The sequence below is a fragment of the Vicia villosa genome, linkage group LG6 (assembly GCF_029867415.1).
Source record: "Vicia villosa cultivar HV-30 ecotype Madison, WI linkage group LG6, Vvil1.0, whole genome shotgun sequence".
NCBI lineage: Eukaryota > Viridiplantae > Streptophyta > Magnoliopsida > Fabales > Fabaceae > Vicia > Vicia villosa.
In genome coordinates, this window is record NC_081185.1 from 32,829,356 (window position 1) to 32,851,028 (window position 21,673).

General features: G+C 38.3%; 1 non-coding gene across 1 annotated transcript; it reads left to right on the forward strand.

Moving 5' to 3' along the window:
* Positions 1-19,014: 19,014 nt before the first annotated feature.
* Positions 19,015-19,121, forward strand: LOC131615336 (small nucleolar RNA R71). The gene has a single exon (XR_009287756.1). It is a non-coding gene; the product is annotated as a small nucleolar RNA R71 (small nucleolar RNA).
* Positions 19,122-21,673: the final 2,552 nt, after the last annotated feature.

A 21,673-nucleotide genomic window follows, 5' to 3' on the forward strand; every position in this document is an offset into this window, starting at 1 on the left:
TTTGTCAGAGCAAATAGACAAATATGGATCAAATTCTATTATCAGTGCTTCTGATTCATTCTTCTTTCTTGCTTCTGATTTCTGAAGCTTGACAGCACTTAGCTTGCTTCAGTTTCCATGAGCTTATTCTTTTTACAGAATAACACTTCTTATGGTTTTGCTTCTTGTGTTTGCTTTGAAGATTCTCTTCACTTCTTTATACCTGCAAAACACTTAAACCATATAGAACTTGCAGTTCTTGTTAGTAAATGTGTGGGAGCTTTACCCAGCAACTGATAGATTAATCAAATCATTTATCATTTATCTTCTCCCCCTTTTTGTCATAACATCAAAAAGCATAAGAGATTCAGATGCAAAGCAAGAGACAAAAGGAAAGAAACACAAATAACTTTTCATTGATTTCAACAAGAAAGATTACAAAAGAGGAATGCAGGAAAACAGATGCAACAAGGAAAGAAAACTACACAGACCAAAGGACTAAGATCCTAGCCTACGCAAAATCCGTGCCAGAACATCATGAATCCCGTCAGTGCTTGTAGCTTGCCTTGCCATGAAGGAGCGAAACTCAGCATTGGCTACTTCTTGCGCGTCCAAACGAGAAGCCAGCATAGCTTGATTCTGATGAAGAGCTTCCAAGGTCTCCATCAGAGCTGAGGTTTCACCAGAAGAAGAGGCACCTGAATTTCTGCCAAAAGGGACAGCAATCTCAGCAGGGTGATCTTCTGGGAGATCTTCAGCTTGTGCATCTTCCATTTCCTCATCTGAGTCTGACTCAGAAGTAGCCTTAGCATATTCTGGTTCAGGCAGCTCAGAAGTTCCAACTTCCAACGCTTGAAGAATAGCTGCTAGGTTTGTTGGAGGAGTAGGACCAGCAACTTCAGCAGGATAAACCACTACTGGAAAGACCATGTGAGGTGCTTTTTCAGAAGGGTTCATTCTGAACCAGTTAAACAGCCACTGAAAATCTCCAGTCAGCACAGGAAACCATGGTTTCCACACCACGATGTCTCTGCAGAGATTTTCTTCTTCCAACTCATCTGCAGGTATCTTCTTCTCAAGAACACTTCTGTTCCTGATGAGATGGTGATAGCTGCTTTCACCAACTTCCAACCGAAGACCACGAATACCAGGAGCTTCAGACATGATCCTTCTCTGAGTGTCTGTAGCCCTAACCAGAAAATCCTGACGAAAGGTATCCCAAAGGTTGCTTGTAGCATACTCATCCAGATGGTTAAGGTGAGCAGCACCCAGAATCTCCAACCAGCCATTTACATCAGAATGTAAAAGCTCCAGAAATGATTGAGTGGTAGGGGTTGGAGGGTTGACAGTGAACCTGGAGTCGGGAAAAACAACACTATAGGGATTAGGTGTTCTGGTGGGAAAAGGGTGTGAGAGAGATGAAGAAATATCTGATGGATGGGTTGAAGGAGAGGAGATATCAGATGGTGAAGAAGGTGGTTCCGAGAGGATGAATGAGGAGGAAGAGGTGGTGGAGGTCTGTGAAGAGGGAGGTGATTGAGGGGTACCGTCAAGGGGTTGATACACACGTCTAGAGTAATTTCCAGACATCATAGCTTCAAACGGGTTCATTTTGAGAGGGTCATAGGTGATCCTTACTCTTTTTGGTTTGGTTTCTGGTTCAGCAGTTGCCTTTCTCTTTTGTTTCCGATCATTATCTTGATTCCCAGAGCTTGACGATGGATTCATGATGAAGTTGCAGATATTGGAAACTGCTAGGGTTTATGATATGAATGCAAAGAGAGAGAACGAAAAAGAAACTGAATGCAAAGTGAGAGAAATATAAGAGGGAAAAGAAACGTTTGAAGAGTATAAAAAGAAAACTGAAAGAGAGTAAATGATGAAAATCATTTAATTTTACGTGACGTGAGGAGAGATAATAATGACAAAAGACGTGATTTGCACAGTTACCTAAGTAGACGTCCCCTCAACTGCACGCACGCTTGTCCAGGAATAGTGAACACGTGTTTACCATCTGGATAGCCAGTTACAGCTGTTTTGCTTTTGAAGAGATTCTGAATCAACTTAGACAATGAAACGTTAGTAATAACTGAATCACAATTTCTAATTGATTTCAATCAGAACTTCTTAAAAAAAAGATTTCATTTTAGAAGATACCCATACATAAGAACTTCTCATCTTCTCATTCTGGGCTTGTTTCTGAAGACCCATTTTGTACCTATTATATTGAATCCATCTGGTCTAGGAACAAGATCCCAAACATCATTTCTTGTAAACTGATTCAGTTCTTCTTGCATAGCAATTATCCAGTCTGGATCTTCTAGAGCATGATCAACAGAAGTTGGCTCGATCAAAGATACAAGGCCTAATTGACAGTCTGCATTGTTCTTAAGGAATGCTCTTGTTCTGATTGGATCATCCTTCTTTCCAAGAATGACATCTTCTGAATGACCAGAGATGAGTCTGGATGATCTTCTGACAGATGGTTCTTCAGAAATGCTTAGATTCTCCAGAGAAGCTGATACTTGATCTTCATATTCTTTGCTTCTGAGAAGCTCTGCTTCTGATGCGTTGCTTCTTGGCTCAACAACTTCTGATATATCAATATCACAATCTGCAAAATTATCAAACTGCTTTGGTTTTTCAGAACCAAGCTTATCATCAAACCTGATATTGATTGATTCTTCCACAATCAATGTTTCAGTATTGTATACTCTGTAGCCTTTTGAGCGTTCAGAATATCCAAGAAGGAAACATTTTTGTGCTTTGGAATCAAACTTACCAAGATGATCTTTAGTGTTCAGAATAAAGCATACACATCCAAAAGGATGGAAATATGAAATGTTGGGCTTTTTATTCTTCCACAATTCATAAGGAGTCTTATTTAGAATAGGTCTGATAGAGATTCTATTCTGAATATAGCATGCAGTGTTTATTGCTTCTGCCCAGAAATGCTTAGCCATATTGGTTTCATTGATCATGGTTCTGGCCATTTCTTGCAGAGTCCTATTCTTTCGTTCTACAACCCCATTTTGCTGTGGAGTTCTAGGACAAGAGAAATCATGGGCAATACCATTTCTTTTGAAGAATTCTTCAAAGGATCTGTTCTCAAATTCACCACCATGATCACTTCTGACCTTTATGATTTTACACTCTTTTTCAGATTGAATCTGAATGCAGAAATCAAAGAACACTGAATGAGACTCATCCTTGTGTTTCAAGAATTTTACCCACGTCCAGCGGCTATAATCATCTACGATGACTAATCCATATTTCTTCCCTCTGACAGATGCTGTTTTGACTGGGCCAAACAGATCAATGTGCAAGAGTTCTAATGGCCTTGAGGTAGAAACAACATTCTTGGACTTGAATGCAGGTTTGGAGAACTTGCCCTTCTGACATGCTTCACAAAGAGCATCTAATTTGAATTTCAGATTAGGGAGTCCTCTGACAAGATCCAGTTTGTTAATCTGAGAAATCTTTCTCAAACTAGCATGACCTAATCTTCTGGGCCAGACCCACTGCTCTTCAGAAACAGACATAAGACAAGTCACCTTCTGACTCATAAGATCTTGCAGATCTGTCTTATAAATGTTGTTCTTCCTCTTGCCTGTAAATAGGATTGAGCCATCCTTCTGATTTACAGCCTTGCAAGACTTTTGATTAAAGATTATATCATAACCATTGTCACTCAATTGACTGATAGATAAGAGGTTATGTGTTAATCCTTCTACAAGAAGTACATTAGAAATGGAAGGAGAGTTACCAGACTTTATAGTTCCAGAGCCAATTATCTTGCCCTTCTGATCTCCTCCAAACTTGACTTCTCCTCCAGACTTAAGCACCAGGTCTTGGAACATAGACCTTCTTCCTGTCATGTGTCGTGAGCATCCAGAGTCCAGGTACCACGACATGTTGTGCTTTGTCCTTTTTGCAGCCAAGGATATCTGCAATAGGAATAATCTTATCCTTAGGTACCCACATTTTCTTGGGTCCTTTCTTGTTAGATTTTCTCAAGTTCTGATTGAACTTGGGTTTAACATTGTAAGCAATAGGAGGAACAGCATGATAATTTTTAATGTGAGTTTCATGATATTTCCTAGGTTGTGTCACATGCTTTTTGGTGTGTGTTATGTGAAAACTTTGAGCATGTGAAGTGTGCCTAATATCATGGGAGTGGCCATACTTGAACTGATCATACAATGGCTTGTATGTGAATTTCATTTCATCAACAGGTTCAAGTTTGTATGGGGTTTCACCCTCAAAACCAATGCCAACTCTTTTGTTTCCAGACACAACATATATCATAGAAGCTAGCTGACTTCTGCCAATACTTCTAGATAAGAACTTCCTGAAACTTAAGTCATATTCTTTCAGAATATGGTTTAGACTATGAGTGGATTTTTCTGAATCAGAAGGAGATCCAACATTATTGGATAATTTTAAAAGTTTTTCTTTTAATTCAGAATTCTCCAACTCAAGCTTCTTTGTTTCAAATTCAAATAGCTTTTTCAGCTCTTTGTATTTGAGACTAATCTGAGACTTGAATTCCAGAAGTTCTGTTAGACCGGAAACTAACTCATCTCTAGTAAGTTCAGAGAATACCTCTTCAGAATCTGATTCTGATGTAGATTCTGATCCGTCATCTTCTGTCGCCATCAGCGCACAGTTAGCCTGCTCATCTTCAGAGTCTGAATCATCTTCTGACTCATCCCAGGTTGCCATAAGACCTTTTTTCTTATGAAACTTCTTTTTGGGATTTTCCTTCTGAAGTTTTGGACATTCATTCTTGAAGTGTCCAGGCTCATTGCATTCATAGCACATGACCTTCTTCTTGTCAAATCTTCTGTCATCAGAAGATTCTCCACGTTCAAATTTCTTTGAACTTCTGACGCCTCTGAACTTCCTTTGCTTGTTCTTCCAGAGTTGATTTAGCCTTCTGGAGATCAAGGACAGTTCATCTTCTTCTTCAGATTCTGATTCTTCAGGATCTTCTTCTCTAGCCTGAAAAGCGTTAGTGCATTTCATGATATTGGATTTTAATGCAATAGACTTACCTTTCTTTTGAGGCTCGTTTGCATCCAGTTCAATTTCATGACTCCTCAAGGCACTGATAAGCTCTTCCAGAGAAACTTCATTCAGATTCTTCGCAATCTTAAATGCAGTCACCATAGGACCCCATCTTCTGGGTAAGCTTCTGATGATCTTCTTTACGTGATCAGCCTTGGTGTATCCCTTGTCAAGAACTCTCAATCCAGCAGTAAGAGTTTGAAATCTTGAAAACATCTTTTCAATGTCTTCATCATCCTCCATCTTGAAGGCTTCATACTTCTGGATTAAAGCGAGAGCTTTAGTCTCCTTGACTTGAGCATTTCCTTCATGAGTCATTTTCAAGGACTCATATATGTCATAGGCCGTTTCCCTGTTAGATATCTTCTCATACTCAGCATGAGAGATAGCATTCAGCAAAACAGTTCTGCATTTATGGTGATTCCTGAAAAGCTTCTTCTGATCATCACTCATTTCTTGCCTTGTCAGCTTTACGCCACTGGCATTTACTGGATGTTTGTAACCATCCATCAGAAGATCCCATAGATCACCATCTAGACCAAGAAAGTAACTTTCCAGTTTATCTTTCCAGTATTCAAAGTTTTCACCATCAAATACCGGCGGTCTAGTATAACCATTGTTACCGTTGTGTTGCTCAGCAGAGCCAGATGTAGATGTAGACTTTGCAGTTTCATCAGCCATCTTTTACTGAAGCGTTTTTCTCTTCCTGAATCTTTTCTAAACACGGTTAAGTGCTTGCACCTTAGAACCGGCGCTCTGATACCAATTGAAGGATAGAAAAACACTTAGAAAGGGGGGGTTTGAATAAGTGTAGCTTTAAAAACTTGACAGATAAAAATAAATTGCACAGTTATTTTTATCCTGGTTCGTTGTTAACTAAACTACTCCAGTCCACCCCCTCAGAGATGATTTACCTCAACTGAGGATTTAATCCACTAATCGCACGGATTACAATGGTTCTCCACTTAGTCAGCAACTAAGTCTTCCAGAGTCTTCTGATCACACACTGATCACTCCAGGAACAACTGCTTAGATACCCTCTAAGACTTTCTAGAGTATTCTGATCCACACGATCACTCTAGTTACAACCTGCTTAGATACCCTCTAAGACTTCCTAGAGTATTCTGATCCACACGATCACTCTAGTTCCTTACAACTTAATGTAATCAATTCTAAGAGTATTACAATTGCTTCTTAAAAGCTATAATCACAAACTGTGATATTTCTCTTAACGTTTAAGCTTAATCTCACTAATATATTACAACAGCAATGTAGTGAGCTTTGATGAAGATGAAGATTCTGAGCTTTGAATAGAACAGAGTTTCAGCAAGTTAATATGAGTTGTTTTTTTCAGAATTGTTAACCTTGCTTCTCATCAGAACTTCATATTTATAGGCGTTGGAGAAGATGACCGTTGAGTGCATTTAATGCTTTGCGTGTTCCGTACAACATCGCATTTAATGTTATACGCTTTTGTCAACTACCTCGAGCCTTGTTCACGCTGTGTCTACTGACGTTGCCTTTAATAGCTTTTAACGTTCCTTTTGTCAGTCAGCGTAGCTTGCCACTTGTACTTCCTTCTGATCTGATGTTTGTGAATACAACGTTTGAATATCATCAGAGTCAAACAGCTTGGTGCAAAGCATCTTCTGATCTTCTGACCTTGAAGTGCTTCTGTGCGTGATACCATCAGAACTTCAGTGCTTCTGATCTCATGTTCTTCTGATGCTTCCATAGACCCATGTTCTGATTCTGCTTCGACCATCTTCTGATGTCTTGCCAGACCATGTTCTGATGTTGCATGCTGAACCCTTTGAGACAAAGCTTCTGAGCGCTGAATTATGCATACTCTTTATATATTTCCTGAAAAGGAAATTGCATTGGATTAGAGTACCATATTATCTTAAGCAAAATTCATATTATTGTTATCATCAAAACTAAGATAATTGATCAGAACAAATCTTGTTCTAACAGCCACTACCAGACGAAGGACCTGAGATAGGATCCCAATGGGGCTTAATCTTTGACGGAGCCGTCAATGCTTATGGACGAGGAGTTGGGGCAATCATTGTTACACCTCGAGGTACCCATATTCCATTTACCGCCAGATTAACTTTCAAATGTACAAACAATGAGGCCGAATATGAAGCCTGCATCATGGGTCTCAAAGAAGCCGTGGATCTAAAAATCAAACACTTGGATGTATACGGAGATTCTGCTTTGGTCATCAATCAAATCAAAGGAGAATGGGAAACACGCCAACCAGGGCTAATCCCTTACAAAGACTACGTGAGAAGATTATTACCATTCTTCGACAGAGTAGATTTTCATCACATTCCCCGTGAAGAAAACAACTTGGATGATGCATTAGCCACACTCTCTTCCATGATTAGGATAAATCATTGGAATGACATTCCTCGGATCGATGTTATGCGCCTGGATAGGCCCGCTCATGTTTTCACAGTAGAAGCAATCATCGACGACAAACCGTGGTATCACGACATCAAGAACTTTCTCCAAATGCAAGAGTACCCTTTTGAGACGTCAAAGAAAAATAGAAAAACTTTGAGAAAGTTAGCTGGCATATTCTTCTTGAATGAAGATGTTCTGTACAAGAGAAATTTCGACATGGTCCTGCTCAGATGCGTTGACAGCAAAGAAGCAGAAATACTCATGAGAGAAATACATGAAGGTTCCTTTGGTACTCACACCAATGGACACACCATGACAAGGTAAATACTGAGAGCAGGATATTATTGGCTGACGATGGAGTCAGATTGCTACCAGTATGCAAAGAGGTGTCACAAATGTCAGATCTACGCCGATAGAATTCACGTGCCACCATCTCTTCTCAATATACTCTCTTCCCCTTGGCCTTTCTCCATGTGGGGAATCGACATGATTGGAATGATCGAGCCAAAAGCATCCAATGGACATCGCTTCATCTTGGTAGCCATAGACTATTTCACCAAGTGGGTCGAAGCAGCTTCATATGCAAACGTCACAAGACAAGTTGTTGTCAGGTTTATCAAGAATCACATCATATGTCGCTACGACATTCCTAGCAAGATAATCACTGACAATGGGTCAAATTTGAACAACAAAATGATGAAGGAACTTTGTGAAGAATTCAAGATTGAACATCACAACTCATCTCCTTACAGACCAAAGATGAATGGAGCTGTAGAAGCAGCTAACAAAAACATTGAGAAAATCATTCAGAAAATGGTCATCACTTACAAAGATTGGCATGAAATGCTCCCGTTTGCTCTTCATGGTTACCGTACATCTGTACGTACTTCGCCTGGAGCAACTCCTTTCTCCCTTATATATGGAATGGAGGCAGTCCTACCCATAGAGGTTGAGATCCCATCAATGAGAGTCTTGATGGAGGCAAAATTAACAGAAGCCGAGTGGTGTCAAAGCAGATTCGATGAATTGAACTTAATCGAAGAAAAGCGCATGACAGCTTTATGCCACGGACAGCTATATCAACAAAGAATGAAGAAATCTTTCGACAAAAAGGTTCGACCTCGCACAATCAAAGAAGGCGACCTTGTACTCAAAAGGATTCAATCTTTTCTCACAGATTCGAGAGGCAAATGGACTCCCAATTATGACGGCCCATACGTGGTCAAGAGAGCTTTCTCAGGAGGAGCCTTAATACTCACGACTATGGATAGAAAAGAATTCACCCGTCCTGTGAACGTCGACGCAGTCAAGAAATACTTCGCCTAAATAAACAAAAGAACAGCTCGCTAAGTTGAAAACTCGCAAAGAGCAGCTTAGGCAAAAAAGAGCGTCTCGGTGAATCGAAAACCCAAAAGGGCGATTCAGGCAAAAGTTAGAGACATAAAAAATATAATAATCAATCCTGGTAGACTTAAAACCCGAAAGGGGTATTTTACGCAAAAGTTAGGGATATATGGCAAGTAACTGTGTTCAGGACAAACTTGATCATCCAGAAAATCCATAGCGGAGTATTCATCATCAGTAGGTCATATTCTACGAAGCACGAATACAGCGCAACTCGGAGTGGAAGGGAAAGATAACGGTCATCACGTTTCATCGTAGCCCTTTTCCCGAAAATTACCAATTTCCAACTTTGTAAATACTCCATGGAATCAAGCATTTGGCTGATTACCATTCCATAAATAAAAATTTGAGCCTTGTGCCTTTTCTTTGCAAATCGAGTCTTATTCAGTTTCTTAAAATGCATTTTAAGTTTAAACAGTCATTTTCTTGAAATAAAATGTTTTCATAAAATAAAACGAATTTACTTGCGAAATAAAGGTGAAATTTCTTTCGGAGGTTTACAAACAATAGGAAGAATGCAAACAGTTGCTCCAAAAACGGTTGAGACTCCGGGAACCAAAATTTCCCCATGAGGTCGCTTTGCGAACATCTCCCGATGACGGATCTTCAATTCAATTCATATCACTCACTTCAAACAGCGGGCAACCAGTAACCAGTTATCCCCAATGGAGTGCAAACTACGTTTTTCAAGAAGAAGACATCTTCTGATCAACAAAAATTCAAGTCATAGGATTTCGCATCCGCGACAATTCTTTTCACATTCACTTTGCATTTTATAATTATCATAGTATTCATGCATCATATCATACGTTTGCATAGTTAAGATTATCTAGTTAGGTTTTGATCCCGTTATTGCCCGAGTCGCTTGGACATATGCTCAAGTTTCCCCTGCAAAGTCGTGAAAGGGTGTTTTTCTTCTTAAGAAAGAAAGCTCATACACCCGAATTTCCCAAGAGGTTAATAAATAGTGGTTTTCCAGAGGAAGATAGTTTGTTTACTCTGACAAATCCCCAGGAAGTCAACAAATGGTAATCTCCCCCAAAGAGATAGTTTGTTCGCTCCCAAGCAAAGTCGACAATAGATATCTTCTTCAAATAAGATAGTTTGTTTACTTTTGGAATTCTCCGACTGAGATTCTCCTACAGAGCGACACTCGGCAATCTTCTTCAAATAAGATAGTTTGTTTCGCATGTGAATTCCTCACAAAGTCGACAAGCGGTGTTCTTCTCCAAGTAGTTCAGATTCACCGGTAGAATTGACAAGTGGCAGTTTTTCCTCCTGGAAAACAGTTTGATAAGTTCCCCAGTTGGGTCAATAGATGGCACTCTTCGTCAAAGAAAATGATTTGGATTCTCCAGCTGATCGACAAATGGTAGTCTTCCTCCGGAAGATAGTTTGTTCACCTCCAGAGTCTCCCCAGCAAATCAACGAATGGCGGTTTTCTTCCTGGAAAATGGTTTAATATATCCCCAGCGGAGTCAGTGAATGGCAGTCTTCGTCAAGAAGATAGTTCAGATTCCTCAGCATAAGTCAATGAACGACAGTTTTCATACCGGAAAACAATTTGTTATCCCCCCAGCAGATCGGTGAATGTTGGTTTTCTTCCCGAAGATAGTTCGTCCATTTTCAAGTAAAGTCATTAGCTCCTCAAAAGGGCGCATGATCATAGGATATTCCTTCAAAGACATCCAGTTGGAAGGAAATCATGATGAAGTTTCTTAGTTGCCATCAAATGGTATCTCATCTCCAAGTGCTGGTGAGAAGTTTGATGAGGAAACAAACCCTTGGAGATTTTCTCTTCATCAGAGATATCTTCCAAAAGATAATGAAGTTTCTTAGTTGCCATCGAATGGTATCTCATCTCCAAGTGCTGGTGACAAGTTTGATGAGGAAACAAACCTTAGAGATTTTCTCTTCATCAGAGATATCTTCCAAAAGATGATGAAGTTTCTTAGTTGCCATCAAATGGTATCTCATCTCCAAGTGCTGGTGAGAAGTTTGATGAGGAAACAAACCCTTGGAGATTTTCTCTTCATCAGAGATATCTTCCAAAAGATAATGAAGTTTCTTAGTTGCCATCGAATGGTATCTCATCTCCAAGTGCTGGTGACAAGTTTGATGAGGAAACAAACCTTGGAGATTTTCTCTTCATAAGAGATATCTTCCAAAAGATGATGAAGTTTCTTAGTTGCCATCAAATAGTATTTCATCTCCAAGTGCTGATGAGAAGTTTGATGAGGAAACAAACCCTTGGAGATTTTCTCTTCATCAGCGATATCTTCCAAAAGATAATGAAGTTTCTTAGTTGCCATCGAATGGTATCTCATCTCCAAGTGCTGGTGAGAAGTTTGATGAGGAAAGAAACCCTTGGAGATTTTCTCTTCATCAGAGATATCTTCCAAAAGATAATGAAGTTTCTTAGTTGCCATCGAATGGTATCTCATCTCCAAATGCTGGTGAGAAGTTTGATGAGGAAACAAACCTTGGAGATTTTCTCTTCATCAGAGATATCTTCCAAAAGATGATAAAGTTTCTTAGTTGACATCAAATGGTATCTCATCTCCAAGTGCTGGTGAGATGTTTGATGAGGAAACAACCCTTGGAGATTTTCTCTTCATCAGAGATATCTTCCAAAAGATGATGAAGTTTCTTAATTGCCATCAAATGGTATCTCTCCTCCAAGTGCTGGTGAGAAGTTTGATGAGGAAACAAACCTTGGAGATTTTCTCTTCATCAGAGATATCTTCCAAAAGATGATGAAGTTTCTTAATTGCCGTCAAATGGTATCTCACCTCTAAGTGCTGGTGAGAAGTTTGATGAGGAAACAACCTTTGGAGAATCTCTCTTTATCTGAGATATTGTCCAAAATCACAACTGAGACCAGTTTCACGATTTAAACATCTGGAGCTAGAGGAGGTTGTTTACCTTTTTCTAAGTAGTAAACGCTTAGTTAGAGAAGATGGATCACGCATTTTGCATTGCCATCCATTCACTAGAATTCGCATAACACATTTCTACCGGAGTTTATCTCCCTATCCCCCGCCAAGTGCGACAACGGGATTGATTCATGCACGAGGATTTTATTATCACTACGACATCTCAAGGACGCCCAAAATTCGGGCATTCTTTGATATTTAAGTCTCTTTCGCGCAGGAGAGATCGAGATATCAATCTCTCTCCCTCCGGATGAAAGAAACTTAAATAGGGGCATCTGTCATACCCTAATTTTGACCCCCCCCCTGAGATGTCATACTTTCAGGCTTTTCATCAGAATCAAAACAGATACTCAGAACAGTCACTTGTTCACTTGGTGCTTAATCAAGGATGTTCAGAAACAAAAGAGCTCAGGCAAAGGATCAATCAATAAAAGGATTAGTCTCTAATACAATCATAGGACTCAAAAAGCTTCATTCTATCCACCTATGATTGATTAGACACCCAATCATCTGAGCCCAAGTTTGCTTAGTTCACCAATCTAGGGTTTTGAGCCCATCAGGGACTGTAATCAGGGATCACATTTGGGAAACCTCAAAAAGCTCCAGGACACCTATCAATTGTTCCAAATATCTTCAATTGGTTCATATGACATTATCCATTGGGCATTACACTTCAATTCAAGATCTACAGTCATCAATTTCATGTGGTCGACAATTAGGGTTTTTAACCTAATTCACCTGGACAGTTGACTTTTAATCAGGACATGAATCAAAAAATCAAAACATGGTTTAAGAGCTTCTATTACCTCAATATAATCCATTCACATCACTCATTTGAGGAGGAGAACTTGATTCATCACAAAAGTCCAAAATTTCACTTCATATGAAAAAGTCAACTATACAAGATCACCTTTGACTTTTAGGGTTTTTAGTCAAACCATGACTTTTGAGGATCAATATCATCAATATATGATTATTAAAGTCATTTGACCAAAGGAATTCAAGAAAATTCATCAAGTATCAAAAAGTCAGGAATTAGGGTTTTTGAGGGCATTATGGGAACTCAAAATTTCACCTACACAACTCAAAAAACTTCTAACATGAAAGTTGTAGATCTTTCAAAATAAAACAACATCTTAAAATGCAACTTTTTTCAAGAAATCAATCATTTAAGAGATTTGGGATTTGGAAGTTATAGGCCTTTAAAACTTAGAAAATTTTCTAAGTATTTTTGACCTAGTTTTCTTCCAACTTTGGGCTCATTTTTCACAATTTTCCCAAATGATTCTGAAGAAACCCCAAAATAATGAATTGAAGTAGATGTTTAGGGCTTTCCAAATTGTGCTCAACCTCCTCCAAATTCATTTTGAGCTAGGAGTTATGCTTGTTCAAAGTTGGCCTCATGAAGTAAAATTATAGGCCATGCACAATTTGAAACTTTGCAATTTTGTGCAAATGGCTTCACTAAATGATACTACACGACCTATAATACATCTGCAAGCATACCATACATCCATTTTCATCATTGCATAAGGATTGAAGAATATTCCCAAAAACAAAGGCATGTGATTATGTAATGATTACATTTGGGAATTTATGGCAAATAGATGAATCACCAAAGGAATCTCTTCCCAACCAATTGGAGCTCACTTCTGCATCAGAATTGTCCCCTAAGATCAAGCAAAACCGATGGCTAGGGAGTGGTATCAAAGAGCTCATCATTGCACTTGGAATATTCTTTGAATTCCTTCATGGCCAAGAAACCAAACTTACTTCACTAAGCAAGCTCACTACATCCAATTGCTCTGCATCATTTGCCTATAAATAGAAGAGCCTTCATCAGTAATAAGGACACCAAAGCAACTCAATTCCTTGCTTTCTCCTTCTCTCTCTCATGCTTATGGATTTTCAAAGTTCTTTGGCAAGAAGAATCGATTTCTTCAAACCAGAGCTCTTCTTTGAGAAGTAAGCATTCTAACATCTCAAGGAGGTTCATTAGAGGTGATCCAAGCACCTGGATCACTTCTGTAAGTGGAGGAACACCATAGCCACTTTCATTTTGAAGCTCGAGCAGTTGGAGGTCTGTAGCATAATTCAAGAGGTGTCAAGCAAGTCTAAGCATCCAAACATGTTCCTTAGGATGCAGTGAAGCTATTCAGATGGTCGCAGCCTATCTGTAAGTGCAGAATCACTACTTTCCACTCTCACTTGGAGCTCAAATAGAAGGGGTCGGGTAGAACAATACTTAAGCATTCAAGGTGCAATAAGTATTCAGTTAGCATCACTGAGTCCCAAGGAAGCTTTTAGGATCATTCATACAAGCCCAGGTGCTCTCCATCATTCTCACGACCTCCACTTTCAGAGGTATTTTTTCAAACTCTAACCCACTTATTCAAGTACTTTTTCTTATATATCTCGATACCAGTTTGTTCAGCATCATCAGAAGATTGAAAACCCTCTATCATCATTCATTTATTCATCTTGTTCATTATTTAATTTTAAAATTAGGGTTTATGTGTTCTTCGTGTTTTATAAAAAATTAGATAGTTGTAGTTAATATAAATGAATATTAGTTGCATATCTGGATTCGTGAGGAAATTTAGAGCAAAATTCATGTTTACATAATCTGATTTGGTTGAGAAACGAGAGAGTTGGAATTTCAAAATCATGGAAGCTTAAGGTTGAAGATGACAATGGTGGTGGCGCGCAAAAATTCAAATTCAGGGTTAGAGTTTGTTTTATTTTGAGTGGCAGTTGTTTTATAAATGACTACATCGTTATAGCCTAGTGGTAAAGAGAGTTTGTGAGAAGCGTGTGCCCAAGGTCTAGGGTTCGAATCCCCCTCGCCCTAGACCTTTTGATTTTATTTCTTTTTTTGTTCTATGCACTTGAATAACATATGTATATCATTGGAAGCACCAGTATGACACCAAACGCGCGTTGGCTGGTTGGTGTGTGTTTTGGGAACTAGCTTCAAGGGCGTGGGTTCAAGCCTTGGTGGAGACAAATCCTTATTTTTTATCACTTTTTCTCACTTATTTTCTTAATAACTTCAACCAATTAATTCACTCTCCAAACCAAATCATTTTTGCTTGATTTTTCACACACTTGTTATTTGATATACTTATTTTCTAGATAATCAAAAAAATTACAAAAATATATATTATTTTGATATATTTTAATTAGGTTAAAAAAATCATATGTTTTAAGTATGTTTTTAAATACTTTAAAATATAGTTTTCACTTAATTTCAAAACCTAATCACTTGTGCAAACTTTTGTGTTAAAACCCTAATATTTTAGGTCTTAATTAGGTGTAGGCTTTGCCTCTAGTATAATTAAGTTGGTTTTTTTTATCAATCCTTAAAAAACTGTTTTTTTCAAATCTCCGATCCAACAGACGATCTAGTTTTTTTTTCATACAACAAAACTCTGTATCTTTCATTTGTTTTTTTTTTAACAGTAAACACACCATGGGCCTCTAATAGAGTGTAAGTCCCAGCACCTTTTTCTTTTATTAGTTTGTTTTCAAAAACTGTATTTACAAAATCTTCTTTCTGTTTTCAAAACATTCTTCTGGTATTTGAAGGGCATTATTCCCGGTGAAACTCTTCAGATACCTATGTGACCTATGTCCATCTTCACTTCTTCTGTTTTCAAAAACCCTTAACTGTTTATAATAAATATTCAACTGTTGTCAACAAAATTGCTGGTGAGGCTTTCTACATACTTCTTCAAAGGCCTCCACTCCATCCAGGTTAGGCTTTATAGCTTTCCATTTACAGTCTTTATTTAAATTACTGTCAAATATAAATTGTTTATATATTGTTTAGAACTACGTCTGAGTGAAACCTTAGGACAGTTAAACTATATATATATATTATAGGAATATGGCCTAGGATTGAGAATGTCTTCCCGGTGAAGGCTCTTTCCTAATTAGAGATCTGTAGTTCAAACCCTCAAGATGAATTATTCCCGGTGAAACATCTTGAAAAAGCCTTAGAACAAAAAAATAGGATACATCCACCCAAGAGGAATTATTCCCGGTGAAACCTCTTACCCATCTGCTTAGAGCCAAAATAAGTTCAAAACTACATAGCTTTCTCTTGTGCTATAACAAGGACCCTCGATGACCCTCGATTAGCCTCCTCTTGGGCTTTGTACAAGGACCCACAGGCTTCTTAAAAGCATTCCCAGCTTCCTCTTGAGCTTCTATACAAGGACCCATCAGGTTTCTTATAAACATAAGAACAGGTCTTTAGTCACCTTTTAGCCTATCCTGGTGAGTTTCTTCCATTCTTTAAACCAGACTTTAAACAAGCTAAGAATGCCTCAATCTCACATTGAGTCCACCTTTTGGAATGAGAGACATGGACAGTCTCTGTCACCCTTATCATCTTTAATCTTCCTTAGCAGAGTCTAGGATCCATAGTTCTCTATCCTCAGCCAGAGTCAGCCTCAATCTTGGGCTTTAAACAAGAAGTCTCAATTAGATAATATTTCTGCTATCATTCATAAATCCCTGGAAAGGGTTAGCTTCCAAAAAACAGTCTTTTAATAGATAATTTCACCAGCTGAGTCAAAACCCCTGGAAAGGGTTAGCTTCCAAAAACTGAACTTTCAAAAGACAAACTCTCCAGCAGAGTAAAATCCATGGAAAGGGTTAGCTTCCAAAAATTCATTCTTTAAAAAGATAATCTCACCAAACTCAGTCAATAAAAGGCACATTTTTCAATAAAGAGTTAGCCACAATTCTGGGCTTTGTACAGAACACCAAATAAAATCCATCAAATGAATGCTCTCCAGCTAGAGTCAGCCTCAATTCTGGGCCTTGTACAGAACACAAAAACTTCTTAGTTAAAGTCAATCCCCAGTAAAGTTACCTCCCAGAGTCAATAAAATAATAAATCAATCAAAAGCCTCAAGCTTGGGCCTCACACAAGCCAGCTAAAATCAAATCTTTTATACAGTAGATAGACATAGCTTATCTCTATAGAGAGATCTTTCTCCTATCTCACCACATTCAAACAAACAAACATTACATTACATTTTAATTTTAATCAGTCTCCCATTTAGGATTTTGAAAGGCATGCTCTGGCAGTAAAACCCAGGCATGTGGTAACTTTCCCTAATTTGGATGAGCATCTTTCTTTCATTCAAGACGTAGTTGACTAGTATACTTGCACATACAAAAGTAAGGTCCCCCTCTTGAATGAAATGAATCCAGTTATTTTGTCACTCTTTTAATGTTTGTGGTGGAATAGTAGAAATACCTCTCTGTAAAGATGATTTCATGCCTCTTTACTGTAAACAGAGATTTAATTCAAGCTTCAACCTTGAGCTTCAAGCAAGGCACCAAAAATAATTAATTTCCCTAATTAGTTCTCCGAACTACATTAAGCTCTGACTTCCATTAGGGATATGTAGGCATGAGGTTCACAAGGAATCTCAGCGAGCTAATAAAATACCAAAAATAGTCTGTCTGTCTGTCTTTCTTTTAATTCAATTCAATTCTCTCTCCTAACACAAAGGAGAAACTTTCCCAATAATAAGCAACAAACACAAACACATAGACACAGAGAAGGTTCTCGTAGAGTACTATGGATATGTAGGGTGCTTAAACTCTTCCCTATGTATAACCGACCTCCCAGACTCCATAATTTCTAGTCTAGGTGAATCCCCACACTTAGCAAACTCCTAGGGTTTATTTGAGATCTTTTTCCCCTCTCCTACTCGTAGGATAATTAAAAAGTTCGTGTGATATCGTAGGAAGAACTGAAACAAAATTCATCCCGCCCCGGGCGCATTCTCCTTCCAAATTTCGCGTGAAGGGTCTAGCGTGTCGTCCTCCCAAGTGAAACGGGGAGGTAAAAGAAAACGACACCACATCATGAAACCCTAATTCCAGGAGAATTTTGATGAAGATGATGTCATACAATGAGACCTCATATCTCCTTCCTTTGGTCAGAAATTCCTTTCCACAAACTTCTTTTATTGTCATCTTTTGAGTAGTAACCATGATATGAATGAATGTATTGGATGAATGACCTATATGAAACATGTACAATGATGTGATATGAAACCCTTTTTAGGAATAAATAGGTGGGAAAATTTTGGGGTGCAACAAAAGGGATTTCTACATGGAGTTTCTCTATCACCTTGATAAATTTTTGGTATTGATTTTCTAGTTGGGTTTACTTAAGTCTCTGCGGATATGGAATTGGTGGCTTATACGATGGTGGTGGTGTATAATCCTTATCTTTTATTTCTACTCCTTGGTTTGGTTTCTTTTCAGGTTCCTCTGGTTTCTCTACTTTGTCCTAGGGTATGACATTCTCCTTAGGTTTCTAGGGTGCGCTCAAGATTGGGTTTTTAGGTCCATCGTAAGCGGTTTCGCTTCTTAAGGTAATGGAATTTTCTTGACCTCTAGGATTGGGTTGAGTTTGTCCAGGGAATATTCCTCCAGGTATAGTTCGTGCAACTTATGTTTGAGCTACTTGCGAGATCTGAGTCTCAAGCATCTTATAATGGGTTATCATTCGGTCGAACTTAATTCCTAGTTGTGTGATTAGCTCATTTATATGAACGTTTTGGTTTAGGAACTTATTATTTTGCTGAGTTTGGTCTAGAATAAAATTATCTACTGTTTCCTTAAGACTTGGTTTCGGTGGTACAAATTGCATAGGTTGATTTTGTCTTTGAGTTTGAAAACCCTGCGGTCTCGAGGATCCAGGATTTTGGATTGGGTTGTTATTTTTATAGGAAAATATTGGGTGATTCTTCCATCCAATATTATAGGTATTATAAAAAGGGTTTCCTTGGGTGTAATTAACTTGGTTTGAGCTAGACTCATTCAGAAGGTTGCAATCAGAAGTTTGATGTCCTTGGGTTCCACAGAGTTCGCATTCTGATTAACTGCAGCTTTTGTGGCAGGGTTTTGAGACATATTTTTTACTTTTAAGGCTAGGGCAACCATTTTGGCTTGTATCATGTCCATGAAACGTATCTCATGTACTCCTCCTTGGGTCTCCTTCTTCTCTACTGTCGCTCGTTGTGCTCCTCATTGATAATGGTTTTGGGCCATATCTTCTATTAGGGCACATGCGTCAGGGTAAGGTTTGTTCATCAATGCACCACCAGCGGCAGCGTCTATAGACATCTTATTACTATAATAGAGTCCATTATAGAAGGTGTGTATGATCAACCATTGCTCTAGGCCATGGTGCGGACAAGCTCTTAAAAGGTCTTTATATCTTTCTCATGCTTCAAAAAGTGAATCATCTTGGTTTTGAGTGAATCTAGTGATCAGGTTCCTGAGGATACCGGTCTTGCTTGGGGGGAAATATCTAGCAAGGAATACTCTCCTAAGGTCTTCCCAAGTTGTTATTGAGTTGGCTGGAAGAGAATATGACCAATCACACGCTTTACCTCTAAAGAAAAAAGGGAATAGTCTTAGACGAATTGCTTCACGTGAAGCACCATTTGCCTTAAGGGTGTCAGCTAACTGGATAAAAACTTTTAGGTGTTGATTCGGGTTCTCAGTAGCGAGACCAGCGAATTGGTTTTGTTGTACTAATTGTAATAGTGAGGGCTTTAGTTCGAAATTGTTAGTTGTTATGGCAAGGTTTACGATACTAGAACTAGGCTCCTCATTAGATGGTTGAGCGAATTCCTTAAGAGGTCTTTGGTTACAATCCTCAGCCATAGCTCTTCTTAACCTTTGGATAAAAAGGCGTGCTCGAGTGTAACATTCGGGTTCAACTAAAGGATCTACTAAGTTTCCGGTGCTACGACTCTTACGCATCTATCGGCTAATAAAGCCTTAGTCTAAACGAGATGACAATAGGGTACAAAATTTGACGAAGTTTGGTCCCCAACAACGGCGCCAAAAACTTGATGGGTCTGTTTATAGAGTCTAAAATAAAACTACAAGTGCACAGCCTATCGAAGTAATATAAAATATTATCGAACCACAAAGACCAATCGTCAATCTATCAACTCTATTGCTAAGGTGCTTATATAAGGTGGATGAAAACAGTTGAGATGTGTGCAGTGCAAGAAAATAAAGGGATAAAGTAAATAGCATATAAAAGCAACAGGTTCGAATTTAATTCACATAAATCAAATATGTATCCAGTTGTATGTTGGTAGAACTACTTATGGGGCAATATTTTCTACTTATAGAAATGAAAATTTTAACGGGAACTTGTCGCTCTCGCGTACTAAGAACCGAGTTTACTCTTTAATTATATCCTTTTATTGTTACCTATAAAAGGTGCCTCAAACCTTAAAGTAGTAAACCTATTTTTAAGAAATTAGTTACTTGTCTTAGTGGAAAAGTGGTTTTAACTTGGAAAGATTAACTTAAAGAGATTCTTGGCTTTTAGGCCAAGAATCGGATTTCAAACTATAAACGCGTCCGAAAATAGTTTTAAAATCGTTTTCTAAAAATGTGTCAAAGATTCCTAATTAACTAATCAAACTGTTTACGCCCTTTTTGTTTGGTTAAAAACTAATCAAGTTCAATCTTAAGTATGGACGGCTTTCGATCTTTCCCATAAACATTTAAGTACAGCAAACTTGAATTAAAAGTTAAAATATCCCCAATAGTATTTCTATTAATACAGCATTTGGAACTCTTTTTTTACTACGATCCTTACATTCTAACTTTTAAAAACTTAGCCAAACATGGAAATAAAAGTAAGCATATAAAAGCATGTAAACATGGTAATTAAAGCGAGTGCGTGAAATAAAGTAATGTAAAGAAATGCAGGATAAATAAGTGCAGTAAAATAGACAAAAAGTAAAGGCAAGATAAAAAAGTGTAAATGCGAAATAAATCAAAACCTACTCCAATTGGAGTCTTTAAATCTGGTACAAGCGGAAAGTAAAGTGCTTGAAGTAAATCACAAGGAAAATAAAATGCTCCAACCTAATCACACTATGGTGCAATAATCCCCCGATGTGGCGAATTATTGCTTTTACATAGGTGAGTATATGCTTAGTGTTGTAGACTAAGTTTAATGAAATCAAAAAATGAAAAACGAAAACTATTTATAGAGGTTCCTTGAGCTGCGTAAAGACAGGAGCGCCACTTAACTCCTTCTGAGCGGGAAACAATTAACAATGACCGCGCCCGCGGAGGGGGGTCAGCGGCTGCGGAGCAGGCCAAGGTGGAGATCATAGGAACATGTTAGATACCCCTCTGGATAAAGCGGGACACGTCACCGCACTCCCTACAGCGGGCGCTTAGCTGGACGCCATGTGTGTAAATTGACTGGAAATCCCGATTTTTTTGGCTTTTTCGCTTGTTTTCTTCAGAAGAGTAAATAAAAGGGATAATACCTGCAAATGAGCCAAGAACAAACATAACACAGGAAAAAACCTAAAAAATAATGAAAAACATGTGCAAATCGAGTCAATTATGTAACGCGATTCAGTGTGATCAACTAACATATATCTAGACAGGTAAAACGACATCATGTCTAAGCGTTACACGAAAAGGAGTAGAATTTGTTGTGTCTTTAGGGGATGTTCGACATGCCCATAAAACTTAATCTAATGTCCTATATCAATTCCTTGGTTTATTCCTCAAATGCTTCTTAATTAGACAAATTATTATTAGTCGCCTCGACTTGACCATTATCTTGGGCATAATAAGGTGTGGATATTAACAACTTAATCTTTACTTCAGGAGCAAACTCCTACAATTTTTGACCTGTGAACACTGATCCTTGGTCAGTTTTTATGGTTTTAGGAATCCCAAACTTGTAGATAATGTGGTTTTGGATAAAGTCTATTACCCCCTTTTGGTCCACATTGACTAAGGATATTGCTCTTATCCATTTAGTAAAGTAATTTATGCTAACTAAT